The 21294-nt window shown below is 44.6% G+C and overlaps 1 protein-coding gene and 1 long non-coding RNA gene across 2 annotated transcripts in view; one reads left to right on the top strand and one right to left on the bottom strand.

Moving 5' to 3' along the window:
* The window catches only part of LOC142599194 (mitochondrial nicotinamide adenine dinucleotide transporter SLC25A51-like), a 51370-nt gene extending 42423 nt beyond the window's left edge, over nt 1-8947 (bottom strand). Inside the window, exon 1 of the mRNA XM_075739094.1 lies at nt 8816-8947. The gene's annotated coding sequence lies outside the window, so the exon portion shown is untranslated. The remainder of the gene's footprint in view (nt 1-8815) is intronic.
* The window catches only part of LOC142599246 (uncharacterized), a 426921-nt gene extending 405872 nt beyond the window's left edge, over nt 1-21049 (top strand). Inside the window, exon 3 of the long non-coding RNA XR_012832875.1 lies at nt 20941-21049. This is a non-coding gene — a long non-coding RNA (uncharacterized LOC142599246). The remainder of the gene's footprint in view (nt 1-20940) is intronic.
* The last annotated feature ends 245 nt before the right edge of the window (nt 21050-21294 follow it).

The following is a 21294-nucleotide window of genomic DNA, read 5'->3' as shown; positions in this document are numbered from 1 at the left end:
GCTGAGAGAGTTGGGGTTGTTCAGCCTGGAGAAGAGAAGGCTCCGGGGAGAACTTATTGCAGCCTTCCAGTACCTGAAGGGGGCCTTACAGGAAAGCTGGAGAGGGGCTGTTTACAAGGGCAAGTAGTGATAGGACAAGGGGTAATGGCTTTAAACTAAAAGAGGGGAGATTTAGATTAGATATAAGGAAAAAAAATCTTCACTGTAAGGGTGATGAGACACTGGAACAGGTTGCCCAGAGAAGTTGTGGATGCCCCCCCCTCCCTGGAAGTGTTCAAGGCCAGGTTGGATGGGGCTTTGGGCAACCTGGTCTAGTGGAGGGTGTCCCTGCCCGCAGCAGGGGGGGGTTGGAACTAGATGATCTTCGAGGTCCCTTCCAACCCAAACCATTCTATGATTCTACCAATGTGCCACCTTCATTTCGCCTACAATATTAAGTGACAGGCATTACAGGATTTTTATTTCACCTCTGAGAAATACAGCAAAACAACAGCTAGTGGCTTTAGTGCCCGACATTCAAGTTTACACAGTACACTTGCAGTGTTTGCTTAGTGTGGTTTTATGCATAGTTCAACGTGTACAAGTTTTCTCCTGTGTTGGAGTGGATGAGTTACCACTTGCTTAAGAATCAGAGGAGATAAACTGCACTACTGAAGCTGCTCCTGGTTGCAGCAACCCTCCAATGAAGGACAAGAGTTTTCCATGTGGCTCAGAAAGCGTCCAATGCTTTATCACCATCTGAGAAGTACTGCAAATAGATACTCCAACCTGCTGTGAGCCCAACTTGCCAGTAAAAACCAACAGTACAGTCTGCTAGCCACAGCAAGCATGTTGAGAGGGTATTCATAAAAAGCTTCTTTTTAAAAAAAAAAAAAAAAAAAAAAAAAAAAAAAAAAAGGACACACTTGGCTGTCTGAAGCAACCAAAGCCATCTGTGATGGCAGGGTGCATGCCCATCTACTTATGTTCTTTATCTTCTAGATCACTTCTCTCCAACCCTATCACGCACCTCAGTCATAGTATCACACTTGACTATTCCAGTCTCTTACCACATGTCTTGCTTTCAACTCCTGCATTTTGATGTGCCTTGCCAGTTAAGGTGTTTCCTGTTATAATTATAACTAGAATGTGAAACAGTCTCACAGACTGTGATGCTGAACACTGGTGCTTGCTAATTCTTTGCCAATGCCTTTATCACTTGAGCTTCAAAGTCAGTACTATAACCTTTATACGAGTCAGTCTCTAGAAAGACCTGACGCAAGCTTTTCTAGTCTGTTATATGAAAGCACAATGTTTGTTAGGCATCAATAGAAAACTGGAAATGAAGTCATTAGATTCCATTCTTAAATTTAGAAAGATAGCAAAACATACCTGGCTACAAGAAACTAGCTATTCACAAGGGCAGGATCTCTTGTTTGATAAGACAGAAGGATATAAAAGAAGAAATCCACTTAGGTAGTAACACTGATTTTAGAAGGAGAAAAAAGCAGGGTACTGTCTATTGATTGCCACACAGAACTGGCAATAAAGCCAAAGAAGGGCATAAAAGCATAAGCTGCTACCAACGAGCATTAACCTGAATTTACAGTTTCCACATTATCAGCCCAGGAAACTGTTCTTTGGGGTTCATGGTATTCTGGTAGTCTTTGCTATTAGCCATCTCCCCCACAGGAGGGGATCCAACTTTAAAAAAGAAAATTTGGTCGCCAGCTTTTCCTGTCTCAGGACAACCCTCTGTTCATGAATGAAATCACAAACGATGTGTGAAGCTAAAGGTCTGCATGTAAGCATCCAAAGGGAAAGAGCAACCACAGACATCCCAGCATGATGCCTGCCTCAATACAGTATTCATTTCTAAATGTAACAGTTCTACTTAATTGTTTACCAAAAGCTCAAGAATCTTAACAACTCCTCTCTCAGCCCTCCTTGATTCTGAAGATGCCTTTCCCTACACTTTTAAAACATCACTTGGATGAAACTAGAGACACTTAGTTTAACTCCATATGGGGGGGGTCTTTTCCCAGAAAAATTCAGATTATGATGACAAATGTGAGTTGTGCCACCTGCACAGAGACTACATCAGTTTTCAACACGGGCTTTAAGATCCAAACTAGATCCACATAATGGATTGACACCCTGCCCCGTTACCAATATCGGCAAGGTAGACGGACTGCCGACACCCTGCCCCCTGACCGACATCAGCAGCAGTACAGGCAGGTTGCCACCTACATTATCCGTGTAAGGTATGATTATCTCAAAACACTCTGCCATTGGTGGAGCCAAGGGGCGGCACGACTCTCACCCACATTCAGAAGGCATTTGCACGGTTGGCTGTTGCTGCCAGGTGACCTGGACACCAAGTGTCCCTGGCAGTCCACCGGAGCCATGGCATCGCTTATGATCCTGTGTTTGCTATCGGTGAGTCGCCATATGGGCGCATTGTTGCTCATCTTTCCTACCACCTCAATAAAGCTTTGTTTTAGAACATGTTGTCAGACTCCATTAGTGTTCGGACCACATTATTGGCATCAGAAACTGGGGATCTCATCAATGCTTATAAATATCTAAAGGGTGGATGTTCAAGAGGATGGGGCCAGACTCTTTTCAGTGGTGCCCAGCAACAGGACAAGGGGCAACGGGCAGAAGCTGGAACACAGGAAGTTCCAGCCGAATACGAGAAAAAACTACCGTGAGGGTGACAGAGCACTGGAACAGGTTTCCCAGAGAGGCTGTGGAGCCTCCTCCTCTGGAGACATTCAAAACCCGCCTGGACGCAATCCTGTGTAACCTGCTCTAGCAGGGGGGTTGGACTAGATGATCTCCAGAGGTCCCTTCCAACCCCTACCATTCTGTGATAAGAGTCTTTCTGACAACTACTGGAGGCTTTAGGAAAGGAGCAAGTTTGGAGCTCCCCTCAATAGGGGGAGGATTGGGTCCAAGATAGTTGAACAGATCCCCAGGCTACGAGGGATGAATTTGAACTGTGGCGTAAGGCCAGTCATTGCAAACAACGACATGGCAAAGGAGCCTTAATCGGCCTCCTGAGTTGTGCCCTCAACGTTGCCCAGACTGAAGTTACTGGGCTGCATGGTGCCCTCAAACAGGCGGGAGAAGCTAAGAAAGGGACCAAAAGGGATGAGCATAAGTTAGCCTCCTTGGCTCAGCAGGCCCTTGAGACCTGGAGAGATCGTCCCAGTACAACGGCCCAAGTTAGGGCCACTATCTACCAGGATGATAGTTGGGACAGGGACATTTTTGGCCACGGAGCAGACCCTGACCCCCTTTCCCAACCCTACAGGGGAAGGCTGGGTGGAGCGGCTCAGTAGTCTCTGGCACACTGGGGCAGCTCTAACTTACCTCAGTGAAGGGGACCATGGGTGCAGGAGCTTTGCATACCCTGGCTGCAGGGGCGGGTGCTGTGGCAATGGCTTCTGTGCCCAGCGGTCAGATACAGAGGAATCCTCACCTGGGCAGAGGACAGGGCACCTCCACCAGCCAGCCAGAGAGGGACTGCCTCAGGCAGCTCCTGCTGGAAACTCAGTTTACCCTTCCCAACAAATTAATAAATTGCTGAATAATGTTTTGTTACAGCTTTTGAATGGTCATCGGCAGGTGCCCCCCCCCTCCCCCCCCAAGTCTTGCAGCGCCTCCCTGCACGCCAGTGTTAACCCCTTAGCACACACCCACCCCCAAGGCGCTGCCAGACAACTGGTGGGCAGGTGTCCGCTGCCAGATGGAGATCTGCCTCCTAGCCCTGTTTTTTGGCATACCCTTTTTGCTTACCCCATGTCCTAGCCCCAATTAGAAGTTGTCATAAATGACTGGCACTCAGTCACCATTGTTGTGGACACCAGGGCCCAAATCTCAATGTTGGATCCACAGACCACCCCTTCAGGCTGTCCTAGAAGCGATTTTGTATTTTGGGAAGTGATAATGTCCACGACGAGCCCAGAGCCACCAACTCTGCCTGGCTACTGGACCCATCTGTGTACTGGTTTTGGCTAGGATAGAGTTAATTTTCTTCTTAGTAGCTTGTATGGTGCTATGTTTTGGATTTGTAATGAAAACAGTGTTGATAACACACTGATGTTTTAGCTATTGCTGAACAGTGCTTGCACAGCATCAAGGCATCTCACCCTGCCCCACCAGCAAGTAGGCTGGGGGTGGGGGGCTGACCTTCAGAGTTATGGCATTTGTCTTCTCAAGTAACCATTACGCATGATGAAGCCCTGTTTTCCTGGAGAGAGCTGAACACCTGCCTGACGATTGGAAGTAGTGAATGAATTCCTTATTTTGCTTTGCTTACGCGCACAGCTTTTGCTTTACCTATTAAGCTGTCTTTCTCTCAAACCATGAGTTTTCTCACTTTTACCCTTCCAATTCTCTCCCTCGTCCCACTGGGTGGGGCAGTGGGCGAGCGGCTGTGCAGTACTTTGCTGCCTACAGGGGGTTAAACCACAACAACTTGGAAAAATCCTCCTTCTCCATTGCATTCATTTTACTTATACTACTGTTGGTTATTCCGTGCAAGAACCAATTTTGAATATGCTGTGGCTACTGTTCTTAGGGACAGTCCACCAGGGCCTTGCTGGTTGGGATTTTAACTTGTTAATTCACACATCTCACGTGCTGGCAAATGTTAGAAAGGGAACTTATTGTGAGATTTGTACGCAACACCCTGCATCTGGCCACCAAGGAGTTCCTGTGGTGAGAATGCTAGTATTGGTGGAATTGTGGGTCCATGCACCTAAAACTTTTGTCAGATGTTACTCTGTTCGGGCTAATCTCTCAACCACTGACTACCCACTGCCGCCTTGGTGAAGAACAGATCGGCATTCTACATCCTCCAGAACTTTACAGGCTACAATCTGTCCCGTGATCAGCTACAAACCATGTGGCGGGGTCCATCCTACACCATGCAAGCCTACCATGCCAATATTGACAATTGCCTGAAAGACACCACTCGCTGCAGTGACCCTAGCACAATAGGTGCCCCCAGCCTATACTGACTGTGCAGCAATCATGCCATGAAAAAACCTCACACGGAGGTGGGAGGGGACCTGCACACTCGGACAAATACTGCCTGGGATGCATGCTGAAGAAAACCTTGATGTGACCCATGCTCACAATTGCCCTGATGCCCTGCAACATCAGCGTAGATCAGCCCTTTGGTAGGGCAAAGACCTGGATTTCACCAATTTTCCCAGGTCCTCCTTTTCAGATAGGGGTCTCTGAGCTGGAGAGCGCAACTGTCAATCTCTCTGCTACCCTGGAAAAATACAGAAAACATAACAATCGATGCCATCCAAGCGCTGCAGCAAGAAGTCACTCAAGTATCTCAGACTACCATTCAAAACCATCTAGCCTTAGACTACTTGCTGGCCACACAAGGTGGCATTTGCACGTTAGTAAATACTACCTGCTGTGTCTATGTCAACCAAGATCAATGCATTGAGACTGACCTTAATAAAATCCAGGCACAACTAAAGCCCTTGCATCAGGTGACAACCAAAAATACTCATTGGGGAAATTGTGACTGCGGCTTACCTCTTGGTTCCCAGATCTCAGTTATCAAAAGATTTCGGCTGTACCTTTTTTAACTAACTTGTTTATTGTCATTGTTTATGTTTTGTTTCATATCACTGGATGGGGTTGTAGATTGTGCCGTAAAGTATTTTCCCAGTCGAGGTCGAGCCACTCCCTGACCCAGGTTGGGGGCCACTAGATATAAGCGGACACTAACCCTGAATTGTGATCTCTTTTGCAGCCTCTCTCGTAGCAATTGGGAAGATGTCGTAGTAATCACCTCCCGGATACCCACGCAACTGATACTCGATAGAGGTAATTCTACGGTACCCATCTTGTGATGCACCAGCTTTTGACCTCTATGTAACTTATATCCTGCAGGTGTCAGGATACCAACCTCACCTAGCTTATTATATAGCTAATGACCCACCAGAATAATACCCTAGCCTATAACTCCGCATCGAGTGATGATTTGAGAGAATCAAGGGGTGGAAGTGACACCCTGCCCCTTGACCAATATCAGCAGTGTAGACAGACTGCCAACACTCTCCCCCCGACCAACACCAGCAGCGAAGGCAGGATGCAGCCCACATTATTCACATAAGGTACGATTCTCTCAAGCCAGCTACCGCTGGTGGAGTCAAGGGGTGGCGCGACTCTCACCTGCATTCAAAAGGCATTTGCATGATTGACTTCTACTGCCAGATGACCCGGACACCAAGTGTCCCTGGCAGTCCAATGGAGCCATGGCATCGCTTATGAGCCTGTGTTTGCTATTGGTGATTGGGTGAGTCACTGCATGGGCACATTGTTGCTCATCTTTCCTACTGCCTCAATAAATCTTTGTTTTATAACATCTTGTCAGACTCCATTACTGTTTGGACCACACGGATTCAAAAAGATAATACTGCATTTCATTTGAGACTTAGCACAGTTATTTGCTTTTGATCTTCTCAGACTCATTTGAATTTCAGTAATTTCAAAAACCTCATCTTCTGACAATGACTCGGAACATTAGAAGCTTGTTATACAATCTTTACATCAATCTATTACACAGTTCTAGACATTTTAACACATACTGAGGAATAGAAAAAACAACCAAAGACATTTTTCAAATCATGGTTTACCAGTCACACAAGAGCTTTAAGTCAATGTATGTTCCAATAATTAAGTTATTTCTGAAAATTTTTCTTCCCATTCATTTAAAATTGAAGTGGCTTTTTTCCCTCAGTTCAAAGATAGTAACTTTTCCTCCATTTTTACACCAGTCCACATTACCTTTGCTTTGTTATTTATCAATTTACAAAAGAGTACAACAGCAGCAGCATGATTACCAGCTTCATCTTGTTAGCATGAATGAAGTAGTCATGGCTAATCATGTCAACATGACAGAGATAATACATATTTATAACAGCCAGCTATAATTTGCACAGCTCTTGTATGCTGACAGTACAGATAACATTTCTCCATTTGATTAAACATTATCCTCCACAACATAAACTATTATGAGCAACTCAATAATGACAAGTACAAAAAAAGTAGTTCTTCCTAAGGTGTCACAAAAAACCCCAAACAACCCAAACTTTAAGAATTCCAAATAATGAAACTAATTTTTGGAGGAGAAAGACTACTTGTTCACCTCTCAGCATATTCAAAAACAGAAGGAGAAACTGAAGAATCAGGTCATAGTTGTTTTAGATCAACTTGGACATTCAAATTTCATGCATAGCTCTAGAAATTCAGGGTTACATCTACATTTCATCCTTGCATTATTACTAAGTAGAACTATATCATATATTCAGCACTGTATTTTATACAGCTATCATCATCTGCAAAGCAAACGACGTCTACGGGTTAGATTTTTGCGCTTCTTTTTATAAGCGTGACTTGCTCAGAGTAAGACTTTTCAGGAAGTTCTGAAGCAGAGGCAAAATATCAGTTTCAGTTCACTAGTTTGTTTTAGTTTTGGGGTTGTTTTTTGGTGGGGTTTTTTCCTCTTTTGTTTAAGTGTTAAATAGTAGTGAATACTTCACTCTCTCTTGGCTTTGGATTTGCAAGACAACTGATGGTTTGAACATGATAATCGTATACAGCAAGAAAAAAAAACACCACACAACAACGAAAAACAAATCAAACTTTGAATCTACCAAGAGAAAACCTGAACAACAACATAAGCATGCAATCAAAAATATAAATAAAGCATCCACTGCTTTCTAGGAATTATGTGCTAACCTTCAGTTACTTTTTAACAAATCGCCTTTGCCATTATTTAAAGAAGTATTCCTACTTAATTACCGTGACTTCAGCAGCATTGGCTGAACAGAGATATCTCAGTGTTGCAAGCCTCTCATTCGTACAATGCTGTCAAAATGAAATCACTAGACCTTCTCATTGTATAGCAACCAGGTATTTTTCAGTATATGTATTGCTAGGTTATTATGCATGTTATACCACTCACAAAGCCATACTAGTGTGGCAACCACCTGGAGGAAGCAGTGAGGGATGTAGTGGGATGTAGTGGGCAACTCCCTGCTACAAGGCAAAGTCACCCATCTGCCAACCTGACCTGTTAGCTAGAGAAGTTTGCTGCTTGCCAGGGGCTCAGATCCAGGATGTTGTGGAGAGACTGCTAAAACTTGTCTGACCCTCTGACTATCACTTAGGTATTGCTGATGTTCAAAAAGCTGCTTATGAAAGGTGTGTTCATAACTTGCATTCCCCTTGTAAGTCAGAATCTACACGTTTGCTAAAGATAAACCTCGGAGCTAGGAACTTTTTCCCCAGCAACCTGTCCTTTCACTTTTTTCCCAGAGGCACACACATGCTTATGAAAGATAGTCTGCAAGAGCAGACTCCCCTCCTATGCAACTGCTCAGGTGGAAGTTTCATTCAAGCCGAGCTGAACTACCACCACACACTCCAAATTGAAGGAACAAAGTGCTACAGAAAACTGCAAGGAAAACAAGGACTTCACAGCAACCCGAGGGAATGCAAGAGAAAAATACCAGAGAGCAAGATACAACCCCGCTCCCTATACCCCTGTGTTACTCACCTCCCGGATCATGCGCAGAAGACGCGCACCCCACTCCCCCTACCGTCAGCTAAATAGCCAAATTAACAATAAACCACCCGCCGACACCCCCCCTTCACATTTACCAACTCGCGCCCAGGCGCACGTCCGCGATTCAGCCGCGCGCGCACCGCGCACCACCCCCCCACCCCCTACCCCCTACCCCACACAACCAGCTGCCTCTCGCAGCTACCACTAGCTGCCGCCCGCCTACCTTACCTGCAGTCCCCCAACCTACTTCTCTTTATATCCAGGTGGGAGAATTTCCAGAGCATGAAAAGGGCCAAAAATAGCTATTATTTTCAACCCAAGCAACTCCGTCTCCAGCTCGTTCTAATCCCTTCCCTTCCCACCCCCCGCAGCCGCTTCACCAGCACCCGGAAATAGCGTCATCGTACCCACGACCCACTCAGCGCAGATGAATAAAAGAAAGCGTCAAAATCCGTGGGGATACGAAAACACCAGCCAATCACAGAACCTCAGCCACTGCCCTATAGTGCCCTAACACACACGATCAGCCAATCAGTAACGTTACCAGTCATTACTGGTACACCCTGGGGGGGCTGCTGGAGATTTATCAGTTAGCTGCACGTTCTTCCCTTCCTCTTTGGTTGCCGGAAGCAAGTTTGTGAATATCTCTTTTCGGTTCAGTTATTAGCTGCACCCCGTTACATTGGAGGCCCTTGGGCAAGGTGACAACTTTTTATGTAAGTGCAGGGGACTTGGGGTGGGCTGGGTATCCAGAGCCGAAGGGAGCATGTCAACAGCCAGAGCAGGTCAGTCCTGCACAAATCGTGGGACCTTCCTTGGTATCGGCAGTGCTCCTTAAACCTGCCCTTCCTACGGTGACAATTGGGCTGTAAGCATCTGTGCGTACTGAATAGGGGAATCTAATTAGCGTAGAACAATTTTTAAAAAAAAAAACAAAACCAGAATATAACTTGGCAACACTTGAGTCAGGCCCCACAAACTCAGGCTTCGCCTGTCTCATGCTCCAGTACAAAAGAAAGCAATTAATAAAATAGTTGGAATGCAGAAACAGGATAAGAGAAGCCGTAAATTAGGGAATAGTCCTTGGGTATGAACTAGAAAAAGACACAAAGTTTGAGGCAACCTGATAAAGGGAGGCCCAATATGCCAACAAGCCTGGGACCATCTGGGCAGGATGGATAACAAGGTTGCTGAGCTTGCAAAACGGAGATCATGAAGAAGAGGTCACCCAGCTGTGTACACTGAAGAAGAGGAGAAAGAGGAAGATTTGAGGAGGAGGACGACCCCTGACGACCACCTGAGAAAGAAACTGCGCAGGCATATCAGGACATTAGCATATATTCAGGAGTTCCCGGAATAATAATGAATATGTATTAAATTTATCGGAAACCTAATGAATATGTAAACTCTTTTGTAATATAAATCACGAACAATTTGTTTCTCGTGGAGACGCACGTTCCTGGAAATATCCCGGTGCGACTCCCAGCGCTGCAATAAAGGATACCTGCTTCATAGTCACATTGGCTATGGAGTGAATTTTCTTTGATTCAGATTGGCAACCCAGATGGGACCCTCTCTGCCCGGCTGCAGGACCCATTGAGATTGGGACTCTCTTGGGTACCCCCGGGGATTTCTCCGGAGAGACTCCTCTCCTCAATCGGATCACTGCGGGGACAGACAAGGACCATCTATTGAAAGGTATTCTTTAAAATATTTTGCTTTTATTTTTATTTGTTTAAGTAACTGTCTGGAGGTATTGGTTGTTTAGGAGTTTAACAGTTACTACTCTGTTTTTGGAACCGGTTGTCTGGTGGCTCCCCGTAGGTCGTTACGTTATAACGCAGGGTTGAGCGTATGCGGGACTGCTAGCGTCTTATTCGCATACATTGGGACAGTAACTGACTGGAGGTATTGGTTGTCTAGGAGTTTAACAGTTACTGTTACACACACACACACGCACTTGAAAAGTAACTGTCTGGAGGTATTGGTTGTTTAGGAGCTTAACAGTTACAGTTTCAAGGAATTTTCTTTTTTTCTTTCTCAAGTATAACTTGAGGTGTTTGAATTTGTGTGAGTGTGTGAGACGTACAATCACGTACGAAGCGAGTGTGGAGTCCGGATCCGCGGTTCTGTTATCCTGCGAAGGAAACAGCTGGAGAAGGACGAAGCGAATGATTAATGATACCCTTGTGGGTAATTATTTAGATTAATAGTAGCATTGACATGTAAGTTTGGATGTCCTTTATTGCCGTGTTAAAAGACTAACTAAAAATCTGAATGATGCAGCCCCTGAAGTAGAATTGTTGATAAATGTGGGAATCAGAATATTGCTTTTGACACCCTAAAAATATTGTGAATCAATAATTATTTTTGAATGTTTATGGTATAAACAGAGATTGTGATTTCAATCTGGGACAGACATAGAGTGTGCTAAGTGTAAAGTGTGGACCCCTTGAGAAAAAGGAGTTTGCTACCGAAATAGTAAAGATTGTTTGTGGTTGGCGAGATAGTAAAATGGGAAGTAATCAGAGCGGAGAAGTTTTGAAAAAGAGTCCATTAGGATGCATACTGAGACATTGGAAAGAAATAGAAGGTTCACCGGGAGATGTAACAGATTAAGGGAACTCTGATAAAATATTATAATCACTGGTGACCGATGTATAAATTGGTTAATCAGGAAAAACAGCCCAAGAGTAAGAATTTGGAATATAATACAATGTTACAATTGATGTTGTTTTGTAGAAGGGAGAAGAAATAGGATGAAGTACCTTATGTTGATTTGTTTTTCACCTTGTGAAATCATCCAGAGTGGCTGAAGGACTGTGGGTTTACCCTGCAAAACCCCCTGGCATTGGCATCAGCATTAGAAAAGTAGGAAAAGGCAGCGGGAGGCTGTGAAGGTGTTGCTCTGCTTGTAGTATGGGGCAACGGGGTTTGAAGTGTGAGCGTGATGAAGAGGATGATTTGGAATTAATGAAAGATGTTGGAGGTTGCATGGATGATTTTTGATAACAGGGAAGGAAGTTAGAAAAGAACAACAAGAAAATGAAAGAGCGGAGACAGGCAGGGAGAGACAGGGAAAGAGACAGTAACCTGAGAGCTGCACTGCAGGGAGCATCAGCAAACAGTAACTTCAGGGGAGGACGGCAATACTATGGGGGAGAGGCGAGGCCCCTCCAGCACAAAATACCAGTAATACCTTAGGAGATCATCAGTGTGCATATTGTAAAAACTGGGACATTGAAAATGGGATTATCAGAAATTTAAGGACCGTTTTAGGGGTCCTGTTCCTATCAGTCCAGAGGTTCTGGAGGAGGCACGATACAATCAAGAAGCAGCTCCCTTTCCACATCAGTTCCCCTGAACTAAGTCCTGAAGGGGACCGGGGAAACCTCCCCAGCAGAACCCCTGGCCATAGGAGAGCTGGGAAAAAGCAGAATAGATTTTCTTGCAAATACCAGGGCAACTTAGTCTGTTAAATACTTATCAAAGAAAATTGAGCGATGATACAGTAAACATTGTGAGTGCCACAGGGAAAGCGGAACAGCGTGCCTTTTCCACCCTTTAAATTTTAAGCTCGGAAAACAATGGATAACTCACCAATTTTTATATATGCCTGAATGTCCTGTGCCACTCTTGGGACGGCACCTATTGAGTAAATTGGAAATGCAGATCACCTTTAAAGATGGGAAAGTTCAATTATTAATCCCTGAATCTAAAGCCATCGAGGCAAGAGTTTTTATGTTGCAGGAGCAACCTAAGACTAACAAAGGAATTCCCGAGGAGGTGAAGAATACAGTGACACCTTTGACATGGGCTAATGAGGTCCCGGGTAGATCCAGAAGAGCGGAACCCGTAAGAATTATCCTTAAACCTGGAACAAATCTGGTAAGACAAAATAATACCCATTAAAAATAGAGGCCAAAAAGGAATTTAAAAGGTTAATACTCAACTTTATAGAATACGGGTTGCTCGTATAATGCGAATCAGAACTTAATACCCCAATTTTACTGGTGAAGAAACCGGATGGGAAGAATTATCGGCTAGTACAGGATTTAAGAGCAATAAATAAGATTGTAGATGATTTGCACCCAGTGGTTGCAAACCCCTATACATTATTAACTCAATTGAAAAATGACCAAATTTGGTTTACCGTACTGGACCTGAAGGATGCATTTTTCTGTCTGCCCTTGGCAGTAGAGAGTCAGAAGCTGTTTGCTTTTGAATGGGAAAATCCTGAAACAGGCAGAAAAACACAATTAACTTGGACGGTGTTACCTCAAGGACTTAAGAATAGCCCTACTATCTTTGGGAACCAGTTGGTCCGAGAACTCGAAACATGGACTCCTCCATCTCAGACAGGGACTTTATTATAATATGTGGATGATTTACTAGTGGCTACAACTACTAAGGAGGACTGCGCCCAATGGACAGTGAGCTTGTTAAATTTTCTAGGATTGAGTGGGTACAAAGTTTCCCAGCAAAAGGCCCAAGTGATTCAGCAACAAGTCACTTACCTCGGATTTGAGATCTCGGGAGGACAAAGAGAAGGTCGAAAAGAAGCTATTTGCCGCACGCCATTGCCGGGAACAGCGAAAGAATTTAGGACCTTTTTAGGTATGACAGGATGGTGCAGATTATGGATATATATAATTATGGACTCTTAGTAAAACCGTTGTATCAATTACTAAAAGATAATCAGTTAAAGTTGACCTGGACGGGAGAAGCAAAAAGAGCCTTTGAACAACTGGAAACAGAACTGATGAGAGCACCGGCCCTAGGTCTTCCTGACGTGTCTAAACCCTTCTGGCTATTTTCTCATGAGAGGCAAGGAATAGCCTTAGGGGTGCTGGCTCAGCAACTAGGCCCTTATAAAAGAGCAGTAGCTTACTTTTCTAAGCAATTGGATGAAGTAAGCAAAGGGTGGCCTGGATGTCTACGAGCAGTAGCTGCAGTTATCCTGAATGTACAGGAAGCACGCAAATTTACAATGGGCCAGAAAATTACACTAATGGTGTCTCATACAGTTTCAGCCGTGTTAGAACAAAAAGGAGGACACTGGCTTTCCCCCTCTAGATTTCTGAAATACCAAGCGATACTAGTGGAACAAGATGATATAACTATAGTCACCACTAACATTGTGAACCCAGCTTCTTTCCTCAGCGGGGAAATCTTGGAGCCGGTGGTCCACGACTGTTTAAAAACGGTGGAAGCAGTATATTCCAGCCGCCCCGATCTAAAAGAGGAGCGGCTCCACGATGCCGAGGACTCCTGGTATACAGACGGAAGCAGCTTTGTGAAACACAGAGAACGCCAAGCGGGATATGCTGTGACCACTACCCAAAAGGTAATCGAAGCAAAATCATTACCTGCGGGGACACCAGCACAAAAGGCTGAAATCATTGCCCTAACCCGAGTGTTAGAGCTGGCAAGAGGGAAGAAGATTAATATCTGGACAGACTCAAAGTATGCCTTTGGAGTTGTACCTGCCCATGGTGCTATCTGGAAGGAAAGAGGACTTCTCACTGCTCAAGGAAAATATATTAAACATGCAAAAGAAATTCTAAAGTTACTAGAAGCCGTAAATCTTCCAGAAAAAGTAGCTATTATGCATTGTAAAGGGCACCAAAAAGGTAACACCGACCAAGAGATTGGCAATAAATTGGCAGACTCAGAGGCTAGAAAGGCAGCAGAAAAAGGTAAAGTGATGGCAGCCTTAATTCCGGATGGTAAACTTCAAATTCCAAATTCTGATTTAGAGCCGGATAAGTATTCCAAAGAAGATAAAAAATTAATCAATGATTTAGAAGGTAACAAAGGAAAAGGTGGATGGTTTTATGTTCCAGATGGACGAATAATAGTACCCTCTAATTTGTTATGGAAATTAGTTTTAGATGAACATAAGAAAACACATTGGGGTACAGATGCTTTATATAAACAATTAAACCAGAAACTAGTAAGTCGAAATTTGTACACCACTGTGAAACAAGTAACCCAAAGGTGCGAAATTTGTTTAAAGAATAACCCGAATACCTCAAACAAGATTCAGATGGGTGTACCAGGAAAAGGTAATAGTCCGGGGCAACATTGGCAAATAGACTTTTCCGAACTCCCCAGAAAAGGGGGATACAGATATTTGTTGGTGTTAACAGATACCTTCTCAGGCTGGCCAGAGACGTTTCCCTGTAGAACCAACAAGGCTAGAGAGGTAACAAAAACGTTACTAAATGAAGTGATACCACGATTTGGGGTACCCACAACAATATCCTCAGATAGAGGTACTCACTTTTGTGCAAAAGTAGTAACAAAAATCAGTAAAATCTTAGGAATAGATTGGCAATTACACACCCCTCACAGACCACAAGCTAGTGGCCAAGTGGAAAAAATGAACCATTTGATCAAACAACAACTAGCTAAGATTTGTCAAGAAACAAACTTGCAATGGGATCAAGCCCTCCCATTAGCCCTAGTAAGAATTCGGACAAAACCGAGATCTAAAGAAAATATGAGCCCCTTTGAAATTTTATATGGGAGGCCATATCAATTGCAACATTCAGGGGAAGATCTTACCCAACTTGGTGAAGGATACCTGTATCAGTACCTAATCAGTTTACAGAGACAGTTAAATATAATCGAACAAACTGTTCTAGCAACACGAGTTAGAGGATCAGATCAACCCATACATCCTTTTAAACCCGGAGACTGGGTTTATGTTAAGAATTTCACAGGTAAACCATTGGAAGAGAAGTGGAATGGACCGTTTCAAGTGCTGTTAACAACCCTCACTGCAATCAAGATCAAAGAGCAGCCCGCGTGGATTCATTATTCAAGGATCAAGAAGGCCCCTGCATCATGGACTGTGGAACCACAATCACCCCTTAAGATAAAAATAAAAAGGACATTATGATCAATTGCACACTACTCGTGACAATAATAGTCCTGAGCCATGTCAATCAGGTAGAAGGATGGAATCAAAAATCTACACTTCTCTCTAGTCCAAAACATCACCCAGATGCCTAAATATTCCAGCCATGGAATATCCTTAATAGGAGTTCCGCTTCCATCTAATGTCTCCTGGACAAATCCGGTTTATTGGGCCAACACCACCCTTAGAAAAGATTCCCAGTCCAAATGGAACAAGGAATGGAAGGTAGACGTGATAGCGAATTATACCTCGAGTAATAGCTGTTTGGTAAGTTCAGGAAAGGGCACCTTTGTAGGAGAATATTCAAAATGTAACAAGTTCATTTTTTAAATATGACATTGATTGATCCTGTTTTTCAAAGGTTGAACTATACTGGACTCCCGGTCCCATTAGGAACGGGATGGTATTGGCTATGTGGTACACTGGCGTTGAAGATATTGCCCCTAGGATGGAAAGGAGCTTGTACTCTTGGAGCTTTAGTTCCTAACATTACTATCGTTGACAAACTATACCCACAGGATGAAAGAACAACAACTTCCCTCAAAAGGATAAAGAGAACTCATAATGCTATAGCGGATAGGTTTACTAAGTTCCATAGTTTTGTGAGGTGGTTTCTCCCATGGCTAGGGGTAAGTGAACTAGAAAAAAACTATAGTGAACATTTTGGCGGTAATAGAAAACATTGAGAACAAAACCATTGATGCAATACAGGCCTTGCAAATTGAAATAACTAGTCTGTCAAAAGAAGTGATTCAAAACCGAATGGCCCTTGATTTATTGTACATAGACCAAAGCGGTAGAATCTCCACAGATTTAGACGAAATCCATAGACAAAGCGACGTATTGCATAAAATAACTAAAGACGGTACCTCATGGGGTTTTAAAGAAATTTGGCACAAGTTAACTTCCTGGCTACCTAATTTGACCTGGCTCCGGCAGCTATTTGGTTTTGTCCTGCTTATAGGACTGATGATAATCCTGACTTGTATATTAATACAACGTGCATTTTGGTGTAGTAGGCGAACTTCAGGAGAATATGAGAACTGGAAACAAAATAAGATAAGACACGCAGTAGAGTCAGGGAAATACTTTAAGAGAACATCGTAAAAAGAGAACGTATTGTAGGCCTTCTTGCGAAAGAATTCGCAACTTTAATGAAAAGGGGGGGGAATGAATAGGGGAATCTAATTAGCGTAGAACAATTTAAAAAAAAAAACAAAACCAGAATATAACTTGGCAACACTTGAGTCAGGCCCCACAAACTCAGGCTTCGCCTGTCTCATGCTCCAGTACAAAAGAAAGCAATTAATAAAATAGTTGGAATGCAGAAACAGGATAAGAGAAGCCGTAAATTAGGGAATAGTCCTTGGGTATGAACTAGAAAAAGACACAAAGTTTGAGGCAACCTGATAAAGGGAGGCCCAATATGCCAACAAGCCTGGGACCATCTGGGCAGGATGGATAACAAGGTTGCTGAGCTTGCAAAACGGAGATCATGAAGAAGAGGTCACCCAGCTGTGTACACTGAAGAAGAGGAGAAAGAGGAAGATTTGAGGAGGAGGACGACCCCTGACGACCACCTGAGAAAGAAACTGCGCAGGCATATCAGGACATTAGCATATATTCAGGAGTTCCCGGAATAATAATGAATATGTATTAAATTTATCGGAAACCTAATGAATATGTAAACTCTTTTGTAATATAAATCACGAACAATTTGTTTCTCGTGGAGACGCACGTTCGTGGAAATATCCCGGTGCGACTCCCAGCGCTGCAATAAAGGATACCTGCTTCATAGTCACATTGGCTATGGAGTGAATTTTCTTTGATTCAGTACCAGTTATTGCATGCAGCACCCCTCTGGGTTTGTATCGCCACGTGCTGCTGGGAGCTAGGCTGTACCTGAAGGTCAGCCTGAAATTACCTGCCCCGCAAGCTGCCAAAAGGTGATGCAGTGTTTCCCCCCCATCCCCCTGGCTACTGGAGATGCTCACCACTTCCCCTGTGTGTGGTTGCTGCTGCATCTCAGGGGGATCAGTTGAAAACTAACTTGCAAAGAACAGAAAAGGAGAGTCACTTTCAGTTATGCGGACTCCTTGCTCTGTATAAGTGTATGACTACAGGGTGAGCCACAGCTTGCTGATCTGACTGAAAGCAAGTTGCATTTTCTCTGTAGGGTCATTTGCAGTCTGATCTAAATAAGCAGGCAGTATCTGGAACCAACTCTAGGAGGGTTCAGGAATGGGTATGGGGTGGATCATCCTGCTGAGGCTCTCAGCTTGAGTAGATGTGAAACCACAGGAGTGCTAGTTCTCCTCGCAGGTAGTGATTGACTCTCTCTCTCTCGTGTTGACCAGATAGCAGAGGAAGTGAAGCATCAATTTCTTGTGAGCACAGAAAATGCCCTTTTAGCCCTCCTTGCTATTTGCAGTACCAAACTTGTCCTCGGAATGTCAGAAATCCCACAAAAGACATATAGTGTGTGTCGGGGGAGAGAATATTCAGCCTGTGGGCTATTGCAAAGGTGAATGGAAGGATAAACACCTGTTCCAATATGACTTACTTTAAAACTTCTCTAAAGTGAAGATCCAAGCATAATGAAAGCTAGTGTCAACTATAACCTCAGATGAAGCAGATCCATACAAGCTGTCAGACTTCAGGGATGCAGTCTATATCTTGTTTTCCTTCAGTCCCTTCTTTCTGCACAGACTGGTTTAAGCCACTTCCTGGGGAACCTACTGCCTGCAGTCACTGGGAATGAGCAGCCCCTACCAAGGATCTCTCAGCTTCTTAATATCGCATATATCATCAAGACTGCTTCTCCCCTCAACATCTTCCTGCTTATCTGAGGAATAAACCTTGCTCTTGTCTGGTTGGCCAGAGACAGTCCAGAGTCCTACTGACAGTCCATCCAAATGAAGGAAGCAGCTGTATTTGGGGAGACCGTAGCCCAGGATAACACTGATTGCAGGATCATTCTGATTGTGCATGAAGGAACTGAGAAGGCTGTCAACCATCAGTTGCTCTCAGCCCCTTGGCATCCCTTCCTAAGGAAGCCAAACACATTTTGGACTGGAAGGCACAACCAACAAGGAAAAGAAAGGCTTCAAGGGGGCTGTGACAGGACTGGATTTTTTTTCCTCTGATGCACGAGACACCTATTTTTGGCTTGGGTTTAGTGCTCTGGATCATGCTTTTGCACTCCAGTGGCTTAACACTCTAGTAGTTTAAATTCTGGAGCTTTTATTGACCCTAGTGCAAGAGTTCTATTGCTCCAGGAGGCAGCTCCTCTTGCCAGCCTGGTGTGGTTGACCATTCCCTACATGGAAGGCTCCTTTCCTTAGCTTGACTCTGCCTGCAAGGGCCTGATCCTTCCCACCATGGCTACTTCTAGTGATAGCTTGCATCGAAGTTAAAAGTTAATCATGGTTCTGTAGCTAAGAAGTTACAGATAGTTTTTCATAGTTCCATAGTCAAGAATGTTACAGATAGTTTTTCGTAGTTAAGGATGTCACAGATAGCTTTGTAGTTAATTGCTAGGTACTATTAAGGATGGCTATTGTACAGTCTTACTCCTATGTTAGTTAATATTTATCCAAACAATGTATCAATTAAGACGTGATTGTCAAGAGGTAGAAGCATAACCGATAAATCGTTAGTCTGATCAACAGACCCTGAAGAACCATTTGGGAGTGCCAGAAGTATTGAGAAACTAGGGGAAAGGGAATTTGGGCCAGGGTCTCCGCGACCACCGACCCATGAGCCCCCCTACCCAAATTATACCATCTACTCAAAAGATAAAGGCAGAGAAAAGAACTGAGCATGCCTTCTAGTTTGCATGCTAGGGGAAGAAATCTGAACCAATCATTGTAACTGGGAGTGTACTAATTTGTAATATTTGTGTATAAATATGACAAGAGAACCCACGTTAGGTGTGCCTGATTTGTGGAAAATCCACCGAGCACCCAGGCCTGAATAAAAAGCAATCTCTCCTCTGCGTGCGTGAGAATTGACTTATTGCACACCGGGCAACGAATCCCCTTTTCGGAAAACACTAGGAATGCCAGGCTGTGCATACTCCACTCTTGGGGACCTCATGCACGTCTAGCCACAAGCAGCCAGTAGGAGAAGCAGAGAAGCTTCCACTCCTCTTCCCTTGCATGCTCTGAGCTGTTGAGCTGTGGCAGTCATCATCACCTGGTGGGGACCCCTACTTCTCTGATCGTGAATTGCTCAAAAGAAGAAAATGATGCTTTGAGACCTGACATGGAGTACAATGATGTCTTGTGGCTCTTCAAACTATAGACTGTCTTTGTGGAGAACTCCACATATCATAACTTAGTTTTTCATAGTAAAAAAAAAACCCAAGTAAAGCATCTGTCCCCTTCTCAACCCCAAGCAGCATTTTTTCTGTTAGCTTCCTCTCCCCACTTGCATATTCACAACTGACATGAGTCTTCTGGAAAAGGGACCTGATACAAACAGAACTTCCCCAGAAATCCCTAAAATACCAGGAAACAGAGATGCATTTTGGGGAATTAATTCTTTCTCACACATAGGGCAAACTCACTATCTGTTGTTCTTCCCTTCAAAGGGAGGTGTCAACCTGAAATGTAATTATTTTTTTAATTAGTTAAAAAATAAAGCTCCGTGCAGATTTTCAAGTTCATCTTACTGTACAGCAATGAAAGTGACTATTACACAAAGAAAAGAAAACATGGATTAAGATGAGTGTGGTGGGTTGACCCTGGCTGAGGGCCAGGTGCCCACCAGAGCCGCTCTATCACTCCCCTCCTTCTCTGGACAGGGGAGAAAAGGTACAACGAAAAGCTTGTGGGTCGAGATAAGGACAGGGAGAGATCATTCTCTAATTATCATCACGAGCAAAACAGACCAAACTTACAGAGGGAATTCATCTAATTTATTACTAAGCAAAACAGAGTAGAGGAATGAGAAATAAAACCAAATCTTTAAACACCTCCCCCCACCCCTCCCATCTTCCCGGGCTCAACTTCACTCCCGGCTTCAAACCTCCACCCCCCTCAGCGGCACAGGGGGACGGGGAATGGGGGTTACGGTCAGTTCATCACGCGGTGTTTCTGCCGCTTCTTCATCCTCAGGGGGAGGACTCCTCTCATCGTTCCCCTGCTCCAGCGTGGGGTCCCTCTCACGGGAGACAGTCCTTCACGACCTTCTCCAACGTGAGTCCTTCCCACGGGCTACAGTCCTTCACGAACTGCTCCAGCGTGGGTCTCTTCCACGGGGTGCAGACCTTCAGGAGCAAACTGCTCCAGCGTGGGTCCCCCACGGGGTCACAAGTCCTGTCAGCAAACCTGCTCCGGTGTGGGCTCCTCTCTCCATGGGTCCACAGGTCCTGCCAGGAGCTTGCTCCAGCGCGGGCTTCCCACGGGGTCACAGCCTCCTTCAGGTGCCTCCACCTGCTCCGGCGTGGGGTCCTCCACGGGCTGCAGGTGGAATCGCTACACCCCCTCATCCTTCCTCCATGGGCTGCAGGGGGACAGCCTGCCTCACCATGGTCTTCACCACGGGCTGCAGGGGGATCTTGCTCTGGTGCCTGGAGCACCTCCTTCCCCCTCCTTCTGCACCGACCTTTGTGTCTGCAGAGTTTCTTACGTCTTCTCACTCCTCTCTCTGGCTGCAAAAGCGCTCTCTAACTGTTTTTTTCTCTTTCTTAACTATGTTATCCCAGAGGCGCTGATTGGCTTGGCCTTGGCCAGTGGCGGGTCCGTCTTGGAGCCGGCTGGCACTGGCTCTATCAGAC

Source organism: Balearica regulorum, chromosome W (genome assembly GCF_011004875.1).
Source record: "Balearica regulorum gibbericeps isolate bBalReg1 chromosome W, bBalReg1.pri, whole genome shotgun sequence".
Lineage (NCBI taxonomy): Eukaryota > Metazoa > Chordata > Aves > Gruiformes > Gruidae > Balearica > Balearica regulorum.
This window is presented reverse-complemented; position numbering and strand designations above follow the sequence as displayed.